The 21,117-nt window shown below is 40.4% G+C and overlaps 1 protein-coding gene across 21 annotated transcripts in view; it reads left to right on the top strand.

The window, feature by feature from the left end:
- The window catches only part of CELF2 (CUGBP Elav-like family member 2), a 568,513-nt gene that overhangs the window by 360,200 nt on the left and 187,196 nt on the right, over nt 1–21,117 (top strand). The window contains exon 1 of one of the 21 annotated variants that reach the window (XM_075763731.1): nt 5,099–5,202. The exons of 19 other annotated variants lie outside the window; for them this stretch is intronic. The gene's annotated coding sequence lies outside the window, so the exon portion shown is untranslated. Of the gene's footprint in view, nt 1–5,098; nt 5,203–21,117 lie in introns of those variants that run through there. One more of the 21 variants, XM_075763649.1, reaches the window with a different exon arrangement.

Genomic DNA, 21,117 nt, shown 5'->3' on the forward strand with positions numbered 1-21,117 from the left:
TCATAAACCTCTAGGGTACTTGTCTCATGTGTTAAATTTTTCTGTTTGTAGCCGCATGGACTGAAAATTTACTTTGTCCGTTGTTTTTTTTTTTAAGTGAAAGCGGCCACCCCCTGTAATCTAACGGGTTGTGTTCTTTCAGTTTTGATTTTGATTTGTACTCGGATTTTTTGGATGCATCAAAAAACATGACTTGCAGTCAGAATATAAGTGTCCTTGTCAACATTTCAGTAAGCAGAGGTCAACCCAGAGAACATAACTTACATATTCGTAATTGCATAAATTGTCCCAAAAGAAGGTCTCTTACTATACACTGTCTATTTGCATGCTTAGTTAATAGTTTAGTGGGCACCATGAAGATGTCAGCTGCTCCTTTACTGATTTATTTCATTTTGCATAAGCCTACATACTTTTTCAGACAAGAGTATCAGTGTAATCTCTTTCTGCATGATAGGGACATGGGTTCAATGCCTAAAAGAAGGGATGGTAGCATTGTATATCTGTTAAAAAGGAAGAAAACCTTGAAACTCCATTCACTTTTGCAGATAAACTGACTAGGGATTCAAACAGTCATCAAAACACAGATGCAACTTTACTGCATCATGTCTAATTCTATGAGCACCTGCCTTCAAAAACAAAACCAAAAACAAACCCAAACAAAAACAAACCTCCACAAACCCTCCCCCCAAAAAAACCCCAAAAAACAAAACCTGGCAGAAGAGAAAAAGTTAATAAGAAGAGTTTTGGAGGTATTTGAAAAGCTGAAGCAACTATAAACAGTTACTGTACTGAAGGTAAAGCAGTTTTTTAACAGTATGGAGAAGGAGGATGGGCAAGCAAATCATGTGAAAGCTGATGTAAATTTTAATGAAACTGATGTGTTTTCCATGAATACCTTTAAGATTTTGGGAAGAAATCCATAAAATGAAGACAAACAACAAGACTCTGTCGTCAGTGGTAGTGAAGTCCACAGATGCAGCCATCTGAAGATGAAGACGACCAGCTGTGATCCACTGTTTCTTTGGTCCAATTTTTGGTGAGATCTTTGTCACCACGGACTGTGCTACAGGAATGTTTGAGGGTCTCGGTTCTCATCAGCTCTGTACGGCCCTGAACGCAGTAGTTAAGTGCTCTAAACTGCTTAGTCGAAGTACAGCAGAGCTAAACCTGCCTTCAGTTGGGATAGTTGCAATGGCCAACACCTGAGAAGAGGTGACAGATTGCAAAGAAGACAAAATGTCAAGAGTGGAGCAAAAAAACCCCACCTGATGACTAGTGAAAGCAAAGCCTGTGACTTGTTTTCCCCTTTTTCAGTAGGATGTGGCTTAGCAAAATTGCCGCCATGTACCTGCAGAGGTGATGAGCCCCAGCCGCACCGCAGGACTTGCAAACAGCCAAGCTGCACAGAACATCGTAGCATAGGTGGTATTGCATAGCCCTGAGGGGTGGCGGGGGGAGGGGGGAATCAATCCAAGAGGCAGCATCTAACTACTGAGAAACACAGGGCCTTTGCCAAACCCCCCTGTGGGTCAAATGCAAATGAGCTTGTAGGAAAGAAGAGTCAAAAGCAGAGCAAGGGCTGCGGCAGAGCCCTGTGACATGTTTGTCCTCAGGAAGTTCTGGATTTCGGATCTGCAGCCTCGTGATGGTGCTTCTTCCCCCCGCCCAGCGCAACCTTTTGCCAAAGGGAACTGTAATTTTTATGAATGCCTTGAATGGCAGCCAGGTAATTACCTTCAGGAAATTTTCACTTTGCTAAATGTTAATCCATAGAGAGTGAGGAAGAGGGAAAAAAAAAAAAGCCACAAACTTAATAGCATGATAAACAACCATCTCGATTTAGAAGCCTTGTAAAGGAAGCTGTAGGTGTGATCTTCAGGGAAATACTCCATTTCTGTAAGTGCTAATCCTAGAAGGATACTTTGCCTTTGGTGGATATACACAGTGTCCACATATGGGACCCAGCACACTGAATTCTCTTCCTGAACTACCTGAAATGAGCTTTGAGCAGCATCGGTTTACTGTAACAGTGCTGAGTGTCAGATGGTGGCTTGTGACTTTTCAAGAATCAAAAAATAACATCTCTGCTGAAGAGGCTGTTTCCTCAAGCTTACTTTCAGATTTATTTTTTTTTTTCACATCTGCTATTAATTTATTTCCTACATTCCATTAAAAATGGCATTTACGGGTCGAGGAGCATTGAAAAGATTTCATTAGGGAAAAAAAAAAAACAACCCACAAAAAACCAGCAACAACAAAAACCCACAAACAAAAACCCACCCCAAAACCAACAACAGCAAAAATCTCTCTGTTGATTGTGCACTTTACTAAAGATTTACATTTTTCACATCTGTTGACTTCCCATTATAGTTTTCATCTTGCATCTACAATTGATACTGGAAGATAAACATTCTCCCAGTGGCTGGAGTAGTGGAGCTTAATAATAACTCTGATTATTTTTTTTTTCCAAAAGAATACTAAAACAGCCTTTATTTTTTTATGATGTCACAACTAGTGGAGACTTTGACATTATCACATTAACTGCTAATGTACAAATGCAACATTAATGTACTAGAATTAAAACATTGTATAATGACCTTCCCTTGGTTCAGCCATTAAAAATACATTAATACTCTTTCTTGCAAATTGAACCCGATGCAATTTATTCATCGATAACTGGTTTGTGTTTTGTGTGTGAATATCTGTGTTTATTTTCTGGAAAATTATTTTGACTTTGTCTTTTGCAAAGTAAAAGCCATCAACATATCGGGCATGCTTACACAGTTTTTATTTTATTTAGAAGAACAGTAGCCAGAACAAGGAAACTCAGTCTCCCTCTTTCTTGCTTGAATTCAAGTACTTGTGTTGGCTAGCTTTATCCAACCTTGCGTGGTTCAACATACCCATTTGTAAAATTAGTGTATTACCCATCTCACATGCAAATTGAGACTTAATTAACAGATGTTTGTAACTGCTTTCACATCCTCCTAAGAATCAGACTATGTGAGTGCAAAGCAGTTGTTGCTGGGAGATGAGAAAACACTGGAGCAAAGGCTTTATTGGAGATGGGGCGAGGGTCAGATAGGGGTTATTTTTGGATTATTTTTTTTCTTTTAAACTACTTTGGTACCTTTTTAAAACTCCCTTTTTGAAGTAGGTGGAGCACAAGATGCCAAAAGGTATCTCCCATAGTGCTACCTCCTGCATCCCCCTTTTACATCCCCCATGCATCCAGGTTTTAAAGCTTTATAAAGCAAGCTCGGAGTTGAACAAAAAGACTGCTAGAACAGCAACGGGCATGTTGCAGCACACTTGAAGATAACAGCTGTCAGGACACAGGAGATGAAAATGCAACCAAGTATACAGGCTACAGGAAAACTTGGCCTTGGGGCATTTTACTTTCACTTCAGTAATTTTAACCCTTTGCACACCAGAAACCATTTTTAATGTTGGGGGAGCGCAAAGGAGGAGAAAATCCTATGTGAGTTGTTTCTGAAAATTGAAAATACACAAGTAACTAGTAAATAGCTGCTGGGTCACGGTTATAAAGTACAGGCAGTGCTGCATTGAGACAGCTTGGCTTTTATCTGATTGTGAGCCATGTGTTTCCTCATAAGGGACCTACCGCCGACCCAATTTTAATCAGTTGCAATTTTGCTTTTAAATCTAAATTAGAATAGCTTGGATTGAACGGGAAGTGAAAAGAAATGTCTGATCAAAAGCATTTCTATGAAGCAATAACTCTCTCGCTTTAGTTTCGTTGAGCATCTCCAGTCTGATGTTCTTCATTTTACCCAAATATTACCCGGGCTGTACCTCTAATGTATTTTACATCAGCTCCCTGATTGCAAAGTTAAATAAACAGTTCACGAACCATATGGGGAAGTCTCCTCGAAGACCTTGCTGTTTAAAATGTGTATGACTCAGGAGATTGGCGACGAAGAACGGAAACTTTCTGTGCTGTTCATGTCTCGAATCCACCTTGATTTGGGAGCAACCAAAAATATTCCTTACTGATGACTGTTCGGGGGCCTGAGTGAAAGGAGTCGGTGGTATCAGTTACTGCAAGTAAGCAGACACATACTTGGCACATGTATCAGCAGACACCAGTATACCTCCCAGCCCAGCCAAGGTACGTTAGCAGGACAGCGCTTGATTTGTGGCTAAAAATCTGATCTGCGACCCAACAGAGCCTCTCTCCAGCGAGCCTGTTCTTCCTGCGCCTTCCACCTGTATTAAATCCAGTTTAAACAAAAACAGCTATATACAAGCTTCTGCTGGCATCTGTTTCCGTGCCTGTTGTCTGAAACAAAGCCTAATTATCACAGCCCCTTCCTTGATATTTTCTTTTGACTGTCCCAATTGTCTACAGCCTTGATATCTAGAGCATAAATGCCAAGGCTGAAACGTGCATTCAATTAGGAGATGACTCTTGACTGACCTACATAACAGTTCATTCATGAGATAATGTGACCTGGAGTCATGGAGATAGAAGTCAGTCGATTGAGCTGGGTTGGCTGTGTATGCTGCAAACTCTCCAGTGATTGAGGAATCATCTAAAATTAGACGTACACTGTACGTTATCGAGAGCCTTTCAGATCCGGCTCTGTTTCGGTAATGTTTCTTTTATGAGATGGGCGTATAATTTGTCACATTGTAGTCCTTTAATGCTTAACTTTATTAGCATGAAGTACTTAGGTATCAAATAAAATGAACAATTAAGTGATTTATATTTAAGGTCTGCTCTCAGTTCAGGGCTTAGGTAGCAAGCCTCCCATGAAGTGGCGAGAGCGTGCACGGTATTTACCACTTCCTTCAGAGAGCTACAAAATGGTGCTTTTTGAAGATAAACCCAGTTGTGCGCGTAAATCCCAACTGACTATTACCGCGCCGCAAGTTAATATGTATATTTATATTAAGGGTTATTGTGTGTTTGTAGGGAACCGCAGGATATTTTTCCCAGCTTTTGCCTACTAGATTTGTGGACTCGCGTCTTTCAGCTTCGGGGGGGGGGAAGAAAAAGTTAGCCAGGGAGCGAATGGTGTAAACGTAACAATTAAGCGACGCTTTTTGTATTACTAAGCCACAAAGGAAGCTCAGATAAAGGTTGTAGGTCGGAAAGAAACCTTGGGGAGCATGCTCGTGAAGTGAGGCTGTTCAAGAGAGGCTGCAGCTGTCACTTCCAGATCTGAGGGGCTTGAGGTATTTCAACGATTTTCTTACCCTATCTTGCCTTAAAAATTCATTAACAGAATAATGTGAAATTATCTTGCGTCCTCTAGGGCGTAAGTTCCTCTTTTTTTTTGTTATTTTTTGCCTCCTCTGTAAGCGTGGTACGAGAAGCCTGCGCTCTGTCACACCGAGCCCTCGGTTCCTCTCAGATGAAGCTGCTTCGGAAGGGGGGACATTTTGTCCAGGGAGGCTGCGTGCTCTTCAAAACCCATTTGGGGCACAGCACTATGGTTTTTAAGGTTTTCTCTTATTAGTAGGCGCATCTCGTGGTTTTTACATGTGCATATAAAAAGAAGGTTGCATGCTATTTCCTTCTCCGCCTCTTCAGTGTGCTTGTTTGGTGTTTAACTCCGTGCTGGCACGGTTATGATCCTCTCTAGGGGAGGGTAAAGATTAATCAAAAAGCACAGGAGCTTGCTGTCAATCTGTCCGGCAGGAGGGTTTGGGAGAGTCTTTTGTGAGTTTTTTAGTTTGTTTTGGAGGGTTTTTTTGCTTCACATTGTATAAGAAATAATAAGGAAGCAACTACCTGGACAGGAGTAAAAAGGCATTTAATTTAGTCTTTCACTTTGTACGTTTTGCAGTGCTTTCGTACGATTTTTTTTTTTTTTTTTAATGCTGCATACGCCTGGTTTGGCTTTGAGTGGAGAAATTCTTGGGTAGGCTGGCAGAGGGGAAGCAGGAGAGAAACTTTTATTTGCGGGGGGGGGGGGCGATTTTTTGGGTTAGGTAGACCACTCTGGCTGCAAGCTGAGGCTGAAATTGCACAGGGCCCAATTAGTGCCTGTTACCTTTGCTGTTTGCTCTTGATTGGTTGCAGAGTCAGAGGTTTAATTAAGCAGAAATGGGGATGTAGAGTTAATGTTCATTATAACTAAAATCGAAACAGCTGTTTACCTTGCCGAAGCCTTGTGTGTTAACGTCCATAAATCTCACCCCGAGGAGAGCTCGGAGGAACCATCCCCGGTAAAACACGCCTTTCCGGATATCATGTTATATCATTTTACGTACTCATTTTCGCAACATTTCCTAATCATATTAATTAACACATTAGAGTATAATTCTTATTGTCTACAGAAATTACTTCAATTAAAACTATTAACATATTAACATGATTGTTATATTATTACAACTCGCTTTGTTACTACTCAAAAACTACTTGAGCAAACACGAATGTTTGAAAACAGCGTAAAATTGTTGTGGTTGCGCTTTTCCTCTTAACGGGTGGATCAGGTCTCACTGTGAACTTCCTGAATAATCTCTGTGCTGGGGTTTCCACAGCGAGAAAAGGTGAGAGGGACGGTGACTTTCGCACAAGATGAGACTAAAAAGAGTTTGTCTTGATTAGCCTCTGCGGTGCCTAACAGGAGTGTGACCACTGTGCAGGAACATATGGAAAGAGTAAATGCTACAGAGGAGAACAAGACAGTAATGGATGTAAATTGGGTATATTCACGCTAAAAAATTAGTAGGTTTTTGGTTTGGGGTTTTTTTTTGGTCAGAGCTGTGAGGTTTTGGCCTGGCTGTCTTGTAGGAGGACTGAGGGCAAGAGGCATAACTGGCTTTAATATTGAATGTTGTTACACTCACAGTCTTCTTACAGGCAGGGCAAAATGGGCGCTCTGTGTAAAGGCAAAAATGTATTGTTAGCGTAATTGAAATCTTAACGGTCTAATCAAAGAATTATTATTAGTTCAGATCTACTTATTAAGGAAAAAGAAAGAATACTGTTTTGGGGGAGGAAAAGCTGCAATAATAATACATTTTAAATTGATACACACACATTTCCAGGTATCTACACCTTTCTGAGGTGTTTTGTTCACCCTTACTCCGTGGGTCGTGAGGCTGCTGGCTTTAGTTTTTGGAGCAGGGAAGTGGTTATGGCAAGTTGTCGGGTGCTGAGGGCTAGTGGGGGTTTCTTCCTCTTCGGCATGAGGAGTGTGATGCTGCTGCTGCTTTCTTCCTCCTCACTCTGGGCTCTGCTTCTGGCTACTTTAATGTTTTCTGACATGCTTTTAGACCTTGCTCTTTATTCATTCACCTGAATTCAGTAGGTACGCAATGTTTTACGTGTGTTGGATACTTTTTCTTTCTTATCCCTAAAACCACAGGTTTGCATTTCTTTTGCCAGCTGTAGGTGAATTTTTATAGCCCCAGGGTCCTGAGTGTCACTGTGCCCCGTCTGATATCAGCTCGTGCCTCCGCTCCTCTGCACTGCATCGTGTGTCGCCTCTTCTGAGGCCTCCGCTGTGATATCGTGTCTGCGTTCCTCTGCACTCCGTCATTATCCTGGGTTCATAAATATTTCATCCTAACTCAGAGTAACTACTTGTTACTACTGTCTGTATAAAAATTACACTTAAACCACATCATTATGCAAAGATAAGCAAAAGTAAAATAAATTAGGCAATAGCCACCTGGTCATTAGGAAAATTGCTGCTACAGCTAAAGCAGCTAAAACGAAGCTCCAGGCTGGGCAGCACAAGTGTAGGCAAGCCTGACATGCCTGGATCCTGAGGCCGTGCAGACTCAGCACAAAGTTTGTGGCCTGTTACTGGCACCAGCAACACGGTGTTTACTGGGCTACAGGGCTTGAGCGTGATGATTGAGATCATTATTTGGGTTTACCCATATTGGCTGGGGACCAAGCTCGATGACACGGGATGGCCTTTCTGGTCTTAGGTTCCTAGCAACACCTCGAACTGTTGGAATAGAAAGGGAATGCTTTCACAGGGCAGACATATATTGGCGTACTATTAGCAGACATGTTGAACAGAAAACGAGAAAGTTGATCTAACTGAGGTAGATAATTGCTGTCATTATTCTAAGCCATACGTATTCTATTCATCTTCATGATATCGCTGTGAAAAAGCTGTTATCCTCCTTTACAGACAGATCGTATTTATCTACAGTTGCCCTAGGATGCCTCTATAGTCAATGGAAAGACATTGCTACCTCCATTTCAGTCCACCTGAAGTCTGAATTGCCCTCTAAAATGATTATTTCTCTTCACGGACTAAATAGGAAATCCTGCACACATAGATTTAATAAATCTGAGCCAAAGAGATTAGAGATTTGTCTGCAGCAGATGAATTTCAGAGCCTGTGCTTTCACAGCTGTTACTAGTAACTAGCTTAGCTTAAATTTATTTTGTATATGGTCTATATAGGCGACTGCTGTAGTTTAAATTGTGCTGTTATTCTACCCCAAATGAGACGTGTCCACTGGAAGTCTATGGCTGAGTGTGGAATTCAGTTCTCATATTTCAGATGAGAAGATAATGCCCTAATCAGTTCTCGTCCGTGTAATGCCGTCAGTGGCACTACTCAATTCTTTTCAGTTTGGCTACCACTCCAAACTGTTAAACCATCTGCTGGTGGCAGCCGAAAAGATGACAATATAATAAATTACTAGAAAAAGTTAAGATGCCTAACATCTGCTCTCCACCAAGCTCGAGCATCTTCCCTGTATTGATGTTCTGTCATCTCTTGACACAGTAAGAGAAGATGCCTGCTCTGAAGTTCTTGCAAATTCAAATCATTTGCAGCTGGACCTACATTCCAGGCATCCATCCTCTTGTGAATTTTAGACCTAAATAGGGAATAACAATAGAGAAGGGAAAAGACAGGGGCAGGAGAACAAATAGTTTCTAAAAATACCTTAAGAAGTTCCTGGCCCAGGTAAAGGCCTGCATCTACTCATTCTTCGTTATGATTGATGAGGAAATACCTAATGATGGCAAGCAATTTTGCAAGACAGAAATAGAAACTGCCACCTCTTCAGAGCCACGTGACTGTCCTGGAATTATGTTCTGCATAATGTTTTAATCAAATAACAGTTTGCTTAGTAGTATGGACCACATTGGTTAGCGCAAACAGAATGCAAACGTATTCTAGATAAGATTATGCAGCTCTGAAGGTGCTGGTAGGCAGACACTGTTGAGAAAATATACACATAATATTTACTTTAAACATTCCTGGAGCTTCCTTTGGTGTTATTAGTCTGTCATGAAAACCTGCAAACACACACTTATCAAAAACTCACTGCAAAACATTAGGCAGTTAGTGAAGTCAAATGTAGAGGGGTGGATGCCATAGCGGAGCACAGTTAATGGTTGAGCTGTGACTTAACTTACATCCAAGTGCAAACATAATTAAATTAGAAAAAGTCCTGAACCAAACGCAGGAGATGTAGCCTGCTTGGAATACAAAGATGACCCTGGATCCCATCCTACTGCTTCAATCTCCTGAAGTAAAACTCCAGTAGACAGAAGTCCAGAGCTGAATCCAGGTTGAAAGGTGTTGTGAAGCAGCCTAGTAGTTGCCACAATGTTCTGCTCGTTATCGTGATACAAACTTGCACAAAATTATGTGATCTAAGAGAAAAGACTTCTGGAATGCAGGGCTCATGGAGGTTGGTTAGACATTAATTTGGGGGATTTTCTTTACATTAACTAAACAATATAAGTTGATTTCTAGTTTCCTTTACTAAGTTTGTTCGAGTCTAATAGTCTCCTCTTAAGACATGATTTCTCTAAGTGTAATAATTGATTTCTATGTTCTTAGTTTCTCTCACATAGATGGCCCTAGCAGCATATTGTACTGTGAACAGGAGAGGGAGGAGCACTCAGCACAGATCCCTGCGTAGCAGATCTCCCATGATTTTAAGCCAGCTCAGTGAAATTCCACTGGATCTGAATTCACCTTAAGTAGAAGGATGATCCTTGTAAATAAATATGAAATAATACAATGTAGTTATAATTAATAAAATTAATAACATAATAATAAAGAATGTAAATACCGAAATACCCCAGTAGCCATCACTATATAGTAAACCAACTGGATTTTATCCTTGAGAGTATCTTCTAGACTGTGTTCTACGAGTCCTGTTCTGCCACAGATCTCTCATCCATCTGTCCATGAAAATCTATTCTTGCAGGTCTAGAATTAGAAAATGCTTCCCCCTGCTTTTTCCTTGTAGCAGTAGTGCTCATTGTTCGCTCTGCTACTTCTCCTTACCATTTTATATCTCTTGATTAGGCCTTGGGGCTGCCGGTTCCCTAGGACCAGCAAGTTTTTTCCTGAGCTAGACCCAGTAGAAGCGGTAAGCAAGCTATATTTTAGTTTATGTGATTAGGCAAGCACCAGCTATGACGTGGTGACAGCTGAACTAAGGAGCCAGTAGGCTAGCAGCAGGAACCTGAGTAACAGAGAGCATCACAGTGATGGTTAAATTGAAATTCCTGCCATCAATGCACCCAGACGTCTGTCTAGGAACTGGCACGCAGGTTTATGTCCTACTGTACCAGCCTGAAGGGTTACTCAGATGAGCTGGTGTGTTTTGTGTGGGCCAGTGCTGTTTGGAAAAGGTGGGAGAGTAAAAGTCTGTGTGTGTGTCACCGACTGACACGTTTAACCTAACGCAGAAAACAGAATTAAACCTGTAGCTGTCACTGTGTCATCCCAGCATGGTAACCAGCGTGAGTGACTGGTTATAACAGGCTGTTTTCCTTTCTAAAGGTATTAGTTATAGCATTATCTTTTAAAAGGAGGTGTGAGACTGGCGTATTTGGCTGGATAGCAATGTCAGTATGTTCCTCTACTACAGGGTAGAGGTGATGTTTCCAATCAACCTGGGGCTGAATGGACTTCCCAAGAGGAGTGAGGTGAGATTTCTAAACAACTTAAAGGATTTGGTTCAGAACAGTCGTTAATCAGTCATTAAAAAACAATTGCAAATGCCATTACTTTCTGTCCATCTCTAGTGTTTCTCAAGCATGCCCCGGAAAGCTCGACACCATTCTGCAGGTTTAGCAGTAATTTGAATGCAACAAATTGTACCTGCAAAGCACAGATGTTGAAAGCTGAAAAATCTGAAGGTGCCGTATGTTTCCTGTAATTGAAAGCAGGTGCCCTGAAGGAAGCAGAGATTCTGTTTCACTTTATGAAGTATCTAGTTGGCAGAGCAGGCAAAAAATACCCTCTAAAGCTTCATTCACTAGGACTGGATAAAACAGATTAAAGCTGTTGTTTCACGATAGCTCTGAGGGGCTCCAACAAGGGATCGAGGTCCTATTGTGTTGGGCACCGTAGACAAAAAGAATTAAGTCGGAGAGTTCAGAGTACTGAATAAATTGAACTGCGTGTGTTTAAAGGGTGGGATGAGGGGGAAGACCACGATAACCCTGCTTTGTGCAGCACTGAAAACCATGCCCGGCATCTCCAGCACTTTGGGTCTGTTCCACTCTGCCGTGGGATGGATGCTGCGTCCCAGGTCTGCATCTCCCAGTTGTCTCACTGCTGAATATTTCTATCGTTGCTTCAGTGAACGCTCAGTATCGTAGGCTACCAGGCTATCTTTTGTCATGATCATTGTGTACAAAGAATCCAGGCCTAAAAATGAATAAGAACTATGAAAATTTATGCTTTTGAGGATGACTTCTTGGGAAGTAGTCTGTAACGTGAAGCCTGCAGGATAATGAACAGGAGAGAAGTGCCTGGTGTGTCCTAGCTGTGGATCCACCTGCAGATTTCAGAAGGCTTTAGGGAGGGCTTTTGTGTGTCTCTGTGCCTCAGTTTACTTATGGACAGTGGTAAAAGCCCTCTGAGAATTATTCACTTGATGTTTGTAGGGATTTTTTGTGTGTTTTGTGGTACTTTTAAGACATGTAAGAGCCAAATGTTATTACCCAACTGAATTTAGCTGAATTGCATTCAAGCTGAGCGTAGCATGTGGCTGTGGGTAGTATTTCATACTTAAAGACAGAAAAACAAAATAGCAGAAAAGCACACCAAAACATCAAGACTTACTAATGCTTCCAGCTGACTTTGTAGTGCAGCAGGTTTGAGCAAGCCGGGACTATTTCCTCTTCCGTTGTTTCGGTAGCTACAGCAAGTGCAGAAAGAGGAAACAACTTTGATCAAAACATTTTTCAGCTCTTTCTCTAATGAAACAGATAGTGCCTGGCAGAGTGTCATTGTACAGTTATTTCATCTCCCCCAAAATACTTTCGTCAAGTTCTGAAAGTGCTGACTGACCTGTGTACACCAGGCTCAAAGCTCTTGCTCTGAGTCTTCGACTGCCCTTTAAAGACTCTACAGCACTTTCACGATGCTCTCTTTCTCTTCGGATTGCCGACAATTTTTTTTTTTCCCCTCCTTCAGTAGTAGGCAGACATTTTCTAGGAATTTTTCTTCTTCAGCCTATCAAACCACCTGAAAGAAAGAAGAAATATCATTTGTCCACATTGTGAGAGAAATCATAAATTTTGCTGAGAAAATTGAGAATTATGTTTACTGCCTTTAACTAATGTCCACGAATAGATAGGAAAATTTGCGCTCCCAACAAGTGCAAGAAAAGACCTGATTTTCACTAGATATTAGTCAGGGTTTCATTCTTTTTTGGCAGTCCTATTTAAATGATTTAATATTGGATCTCAATTCCAGCCAAAATTTAAAAAACTAGGAATTTAATGTCCCCATCATTTCCCTCTGTATAGCTTCCTATAGATGAAAGGTCAACGTCAGTCAGACTGTACCATTTGGCATGAAGATGAATGTGGAAGCTAAAGAGGATTTAAAAAATACATGATCTGGCATTTGAAACTGAAGTCTGGGAGTAGAGTCCTGCTTTTATGCCTTTATCTGCTAGTGACCTAACACTTCATCTCTTATGGGGTGTGTTTACAGATTTAATAGTCTTTTTGTCCTAGTGTATGGTAGTGGAGAAAGTCCTGCAAGGGCTGAGTCAGATTTTAGGCAGGAGGAAGAAGTATCTGGGTGATGCTACCGCTCTCCCTAGAGGCATCTACGTGCAGCAAGTGCATAAAATAGGGTTAATGCTCTCCACACCTCACGGAACCTGAAAGAAGTCTGTTTACCCTAAAATCCTGCTAATGTCAAGGGAGTGGTAGGCATCCTTGGCAGGGCAGTCTGGTCCCCTTGTTTCTCATTATTGACTGTAGAAAGAAGGAGGATGGCTGGGTTACTAATGTGGTACTTACTGAGACTGCTGTAGCTCAGTGAAATCAATCTGAGCGTTAGTGCCTTAATTTTCCCATCTGCGAAATGTAGGCTGCGACTCGCAGTAGAATCACGATCCTTACTATTTCTGTGTTCAAAATGCCTGGAGAAAAGGCAAAGTTAAAAGACAAGGTGGTATTCTGATCGGTGTGGTGATTGCTCTGAAAACTGCAATATACAGCCTGAAAGTATTGCACAGATACATATGTGGACATACACAGCATGAAAGTGTAGCACAGAAAAACAAATTAGCACTAGATGTCTTATGAGCCATATTTCTTTGTGCAGTAATGCTTGTAGGTGTTATTCTTAGGCATCTCTGGAAAGCAGTTAAATATTTCCAGTCAATCCTGAAAAGACTCATTTTAATGTACACAGCAAAGGTAGAAGACATTTATTATTTGAATATTTGCAAGCAGTTAGGGCGCTGTGTGTAGTTCCCTGCATCTGCTGGCTCACTATTCTGTCTTTAGCTGCTCACTTTTGCTAATTGCATTAACCTGTAAAATAAAATAAAAAAATGTATATGACTTTATTAGGCATCATCAAACAGCAGACACAATCAGCCGGCCTGCAGCATCGACTACTAGTTATTCTTACAAATTTTATAACAAATGACAAAGTTTCAAACTTTAGAGCTTTGTATGAAATGAAGCCTGTCTGAATAAGCCACATCTTCATCTCATCCATTTGTCTTTCTCTGGAATCACACAAAACTCCCTTCTGATGTGCATGGGGCTTCTACGCTTCCAGTGCCACGTGTTTCACATTTTCCTTTGTCCATCTTGCAGCTCTGTGGCCCTGTCACAGGTTTTGAATTGTAGTGAAAGTATTAAGATAGTTAAAAAGATAGAGAGTATCATGATGATTGGATTTTGGGAAAATCTCATTGAGGATATTAAAAAAAAAATATCTTTTTTACTCTATTGAATCATATAGCTTGGAAATGATTTGTAAGTTTGAGCTATTCACTGATGGTTCTTGGACTTTGCAGCACATCATTATATAGATAGTCTGGCAGTGTCTGACCATCTTATCTGGTTTTTAAAGTGCTTGAAATGTGGAGTTGAACCTTTGGAATCAGACTGGCCAACAGCTAAAAGAGCTTTTGGCTCAAGTTGTTTATAATTTAGTCTCTGTCGTTCAGGTTGTTTGGGCGGGAAGCGGTTCCAAACTACACTTTTAACATTCACTTGTGGGGTTTTTCTTTCTTTATCTGCAGTAATTCCCTTATGGAAGCCGAACTAAAGGGTCTGTGAAAGGTTGACCTTACTGGTGTTCACAGATTCTACACTGAACCCCAAATTAATCTAACAGCACTTCCTTAGGGGCTGCTAAGTTTTCTGTAACTTCAACCACTGCCATGTGATGTTCTGGATGGCTCCTACTTTATACCTGAATATTTATTTGTGTGTCTTAAAGAGTGGAGGGTGCTACTGTGTAGGAACTTTTCCCTTCAAATACATGTTACCTTGGTTTAGTTTCCTCTTTTATGGTTTTGTCATGCATATATAATATCAGGTCTTCTAGAATAACTTTCCTGTGTTTAAAATACGAGCTGAGTTTGCAATTTGACATAACCTACATAGAGCTTTCTCTTCTCTTTTTGGGTACGGAGAAATCAAGTATCTACTTTCTTAAGATGCCTAGGTTATCAGGCACTATAAAATATCTATCACTCATTCCTACATCCGGTATGTTGTCGTAGGCAGAGAGCAAAAATCTCAATTCCTACTTGCAGCAAATCGTCATTTGCAGCAAAGTGGGACAGGTTTTCTGAATGAAATCTCAGATGATCTGGTGATGTTTAGCCTCTGTAAGAAAGTTGTTCTTTGCTAGTAGGTGGCTCATAATTTATCAAAACCAAAAGACTTTGATACTCTTTATCCTGTCACATAAGACTGAGCTGCTGCTGTGGTGAATGCGATAAGATTATGCTGCCCCTGGAAAAAGAATTCACTTTTTTCATACTCGCTGGTATTTCAGTTTCATCCCTACATGATGTGATGGCTTTCTGTTGTCACTTCTCATTTTTGTAAAGTATTACTAAGTGCTGCTGCTGCTAGTAGTAGTAGGATAATGTGATAACTCAGGTTAGAAGGTCCCTCAGGAGATGTCAGCCTCCTGCTCAGAGGTGGGTCAGCTGTGAGATCAGATCAGGTTGCTCAGGGCTTGATACAGTTGAGTCTTGAAAACCTTCAAAGCTGGAGATGGCATAGTGTTTCTGGGCAACCTCTTCCAATGGTTGACTGTCCTCATGGGGAAAATATTTTTCCTTCTATCCAGTAAGATACTCTTGTTCTAACTTATATATGTTGCTTGTTGTCTTCACACCATTGTGCTATGCAAAGAACCTGGACTTGTTCAGCCTGGAGAGGAGAAGGCTTCAGAGGAACCTTGACATACTTACAAGAGGCTACTGAGAAGACAGGGCCAAGCTCTTAAATTGGTAGATATTCCTGTACCATTTCATCAATGTAGGTTGGTCTGGAATTGTTCACTCTGAAAAGTCTTTGCAAGAAGATGTTTTAAAGAAAAGTGATCGAGTTTCTGCCGATTGTGTGAATTTAAGGGATTCTGGCCCTCCTTCTAGTCTTTGGCTCAGGGAGTCTATTCTGCATTGCATGACATTTTGCCTGTCTCATGACTGAAGTTGCATGCATTGCCTTAGTCTTTGGAGCATCCATAATCCATTGGCAGTCTGCTAATAGATGCAGAGAGGCTTGGTCTGCTCCAGGTTTTCTAAACAGATATAACAGGTTTTCCCCCTCGATTGCTAACACTTACATATGTGAAAATAAGAATGGTCGTCTCAATTTTTGCATATGTCTGAATTTTCTCTCCAGTAGCTGTCTCATGTTAACTTACTGCCTGGAGTTATACAAATTACTGCTACAAATGGTTAACACTTAAGGAAATGGGGAAATTGTTTGTTGTACCTATCAGTCTGGGTAGCAAGTATACAAAAACTTGTTTCATTGTAAGGCAGAGTAGCACCCAAAGGCAAAGAATTGCGTTGGTGTTCTCTAGCTATTTAATAACATGTTTGGTTTTGGGTTTTTGTTTTGTTTTTTTTAAGTCTGCCGATAAATACACAACTATTTGAGCTGACTTTTTGAAAACCATTTGGGACTATGCTGTTATTTCCTTGTTGTGTATCTCCAGGTTTTTGCATTTTTTCCATAGTGTTAAGAGAAATAAAAGCGGATTACTACTCAGGGATGACTCTCTAATTTGTATTTCTAAATCTCACACGACCCTGTTTCCCCCAGCATGGCAAATTACTTAGATACTAACTGCAGACCTAAATGAAACAAACTTCTACTGTATTTTATTTCTGATCAGAAGAAAAATGAGTGCATGTAGTTATTTAATGAAAAGAATATCCTTTCTAGTCCTTTCAAAGGGCTTGCTACATTTCTTATTTTTGGATATTTGTTACTATTGCTAATACTACTTGCGGTGCCTCCAAAGCATACCTGCAGATTTCACAAAACCAGAACAATTTCTCATCTAAAACCAAGTTTGTCTTCTGAATCTGGAGCGTTAGGAAAGTAAGGAGTGGGGAGTAGAGAAAGGGGAGGATTTCAGGTTTTCTGGGAAATGATTTTCCAGGCGAGAATCAGAGGATTTCAGTTCTAGGCACAATGCGTAGTAGCCAGATTATGATGCTTTTTAACTTAAGATATGACTATAAAAAGACAATTAAATCTTCTTTTTAAAGCTATTTAAACTTCAGCACTAGCTACGTAAAAGCACACGAACAGCTTTACAGGACCAAACTAAATGTCCACCTGCCCTAGCAGCCTGTCTTCCACAGAAGCCCATAGAAAATGTGTAATTAAAAATAAAGAATGGTGAAAGTGCTCAGAGATTTTTTTTTTTTCCCCTATAGGCTCTCCCAGATGTTTTCAAACTGTAACATGGTGACATCCAAACCTGAAAGTGCACCTACATATTTGTCTTAAATAGCTTTTGTTGGGTTTCTTTTCCACTGGGGAAGAATTCAGTGGGTCCTTCCAGGGCCTCATATTCAGTGTTATTTTGAGAGAGAAGAGCTCGATGTATTTTCATGATATCACTGTTTGCTGCTACATTATTATACCCTCCTGTACATTAATAGTGCTGAGCTATTAGCATCATCCCACACATTCTGTGTTTATGCCAGCATGGTGAATCAGAAAAACATCTGCCTGGGAGGCAGAAATGTGTTTTTATGTATGAATGCGTAAACATGAAAACTCTACACCTTCTGATTTGAACTCACACCAGGGAGGACGGGAGAGACCTGTGAATGTTTGCAATTGGGAACTGGCCCTTGTACAAATCCCGTGTGAGAAGGTTGGAAGGGATAAGGTGTCTGTCCACATCAGTGTTAATGAAGAAGAAAACTGGCAGGGTGACTGCTTCCTCCAAGAGTAAAGCTGCAGACGTCGTGACACGGAGATACACATGCTGTTATTTCATTAGCATTCATTAACTACTTTGTCATTAATTTAGGTCAGTGTTGCATTGCTTGACCTTAAATTCAGTGCAGGGAATATTTAAGGTAACATTGATCCTTCCCCCTCTTTTTTTTTTTTTTTTTTAATGGCCTTTTTTGGATTTTTGAAATATTTTAATTTTGCCCATTCAGGATGAATGGTGTATGTTAAGCATGGCAACTCCTGATTGGTATTGAGCTCGACGGCATTGATGAAAAAATGTAATACAGGAAAATAATTGCTTAAAATAAACAAGGAGCTCTTCTTGAACGGTTTTGCTTTCAGAGAACTGTGGCTGCCTAAACTTCCTAGAACACACTGAGCTTTTAGTAAATAACTTAATAGGCTCAGGGGTCACAGTGATCCTCCTGGTGATACTGTGGAGTTTGCAGGCAGCTGACACCTCTGCGGAAAAGCAGGAATGTCAGCCGGTGAAAGCAGAATTAGCATCTTGACAGATGTGTGTTATAATAGCATCTTTACATGGGTTTGGAAGTAAAACAGAGCTCACGCGTTTCTTAAGAAACTTATTTTATGCCACAGTTACTGGAGTTTTTAAAGTCTTGTTTTAAAAGATGATGAAATCATCTATGAAATGATGAAATCACATCTTCTAGAGATGGCTGCACAGCCCTTCAGGAAAAGCCCAGGGCTCTGTCCCTCAGTTCTGCCCAGAGGTTGCATTATTAAGAGTACGATGGACACAGAATTCCCTTTCCTCTTTAATCCCCGCCCTCTCATCTTTTTACGCTTTTAAAAAAGTTACATTATATACCAAAATAGAAAGTTCATCAGAAACGTGGCAGATGAGAAATCTTGCAGCCTGTGAAGATGCTGTACAAACAGCAGAGTTGTAAGTACTTAGCAACATCACAGTAGCCTCATTCCACATTTGCAATTAATACACGTCTGTGTTTGCATTTGTTATAGGACTCTTGACAGCACCAACATAACAAGAAAAACGAACAACCTGAGTAATAAATCTCTGGAGGCATTCAGCAAGTGCCATAGGGCTCATTAATCTTGATTATTCCCCATAATAGATAACTTCACAAATCATCTATTCTCCCCAATCATGCACATAAGGATAATGTATATATAATAGCCTCCCGTACTGTAAAACCCCAAATAGAATTTCATTTTTTAAATGTGAGTCTTGACAAATGCAAGACAAATATTTGTAGAAAAAGGATGGGTCTGAATAACAATGAACTGGACTGAAACAAGTGGGGCAGAGACTCTTGTGAAAAGAAGATGACATCTTTTCTGGGTTTTGGGGTTGTTCCCCCCTCCCCCTTTATGATGTCTCTATTTGAATATTTGAATCAAGGAATTCATTTATTTATAGCCTGAAGTAGATGGTGTTTTCTTCCTGAGAGTTTTGGCCAGGGAGATAAAGGAGTCTGCAGCTGCAGCCTTCGTGCATGCTCTTTAAGGAATGTAGACGGGGGAAAATAGGAGCAGCTGAGAAATATTCTGAATTCCAAACAATTTACTGTTTATAATTTATATTACTGATTCCTTCTTTTTCTTATACTCTTCCCAAAGCCTTCCTTTGAAAAGTGCCAAAGTTATCAAAGGAAACCACAGTTCTGATCTGATGTGGTCTTTACCTGTTTATCAGGTTTTCTCAACTGCAACTTAAATATGCTGGTGCAGCATAAGAGATCTGTGAAGGACATCATGTTTAGACTAACACTGTTCATGATCTTTTCAGTAAGAATGACAGAGGTGCTCCAATACCCATACTTGACACAAGGATCACGGGCTGTGCTTCAGCTCAGAAATACCATGGTTATATTGTAGCTAATTGTGCAAAGAAAAGAAAATATAGGAGACACATTAACTTTAAAAAATGTATAAAATATTCTGGGTTTAATGCAATCGGTATTAAAAAAGGATAGGCAAGTGGAGTGAAGAGGGAAATAGAAGAACCTTTTTTTCCATAGAAGTGGACCAGTACCTTTTATATCTTCGTAATTGTAGTGACCTTAGCCCGGTGCTTAAGAGTACGTTCTGCTGATTGAAGTTTCAGAAGTGTAAAGCTGTATTCACAGCTGATCCTTCCTCTTATACAGTACAGAGCATGAGATTTGATTGCCCTCATCTTTGCCTGCATCCCCGTTTTGCCACCTTTCTTCTCCCTCCCCGCCATGTGTCCACATGCTCTCAAAACCCCAGGATTTTGTTCTGTGACCTGGGGCACCAAAATAGCAGTTTTGTGTGAGTGGAAAGGATTTGAAAGAGTAACAACTGAACTGCTTTAGGGAGGATTTCCTCTTGTTCACTGTCCCTCCTCCACCCTTTGTACCAAGTACTCAGGATTCATTTTCCTGAAAATTTAATAGAAAAGAGAACATGTGTATCATCTTTCAGAGCTGAAACGAGAACAACGTGACATTTGGATCCATTTCTTTTTCCAAGATCTGCTGTGCACATCAATTAAGCAGTTCTGCTTCTTTAATTCTTTTGCATGTGAATGCAATACATGTCTATAAAGTATCACGCTCCTTTAATAGCCTACATTGCACGGTGTGTCTCTGTTCCTAAATACGTACACATTAATCATATCCACCGGCAAAATACCTTCTGGCACAGAGGTGAAGAACAGGTCTTACCTCTCATAAGTTTTAAAAAGGGGAGAAAAAAATTGAAAATGTTCACCATCTTACAAGTTTGATTAGATAGATTCAGGATCCTGTGGATTTGGCTTTCGTGTTTAGATACATTTTTCTGCAGACCTCTGCAAAGACAGTGTCAAACAGTAGTGCATTTTGGCTTGAAATTTTTCTTTGATATCAGCACACTCTGGTAGTTTGAAGCACAGTTTCAGACTCAAATCAGGATAAATGAGTTGTATTCCTAGCTGTCTGAGACAAAATCAAGTGACTTCCTTAATCTCTCTTGGCCTCAGTTTCTGCCTGTATAAAACTATACTAATAATACTTCACCATCTTTGTAAAATGTTCCTTAGTCTTCTGATGAAAGGAATTTTTTTAAGTTCAAAGTGTTACTCTTAGTGAAAGCATGAACTTGCTTATTCTTGAAGAAATACATTATATAAACATCAAAGAGCTGTTTGTACCGAGTGTTAGTCTGCCATGAGGTGTTCCTGTGTCTCAATTAGCAATATTTTGTCATTCACTTCTCCACGAAAAGGAATGCAGTTGGTCATCTGGATGCCACGCAATACAATTCCATCAATGTCAGTGTGTGCAGTAGAACTAAATACAGTGATTGGTATTGGCCATAATTTCCTATTCTGTCAAAAAATTAGCACGCCAGTGGATGCAAAGTGATGTGCGGTCGCTTGTAGTCATTCTCCTTCCACTGCCCTGCCTGGCTGATTCCTCCAAAAGAGCCAGGAGTCAGTGCTGGAG

The sequence above is a fragment of the Balearica regulorum genome, chromosome 1 (genome assembly GCF_011004875.1).
Source record: "Balearica regulorum gibbericeps isolate bBalReg1 chromosome 1, bBalReg1.pri, whole genome shotgun sequence".
NCBI classification, from domain to species: domain Eukaryota; kingdom Metazoa; phylum Chordata; class Aves; order Gruiformes; family Gruidae; genus Balearica; species Balearica regulorum.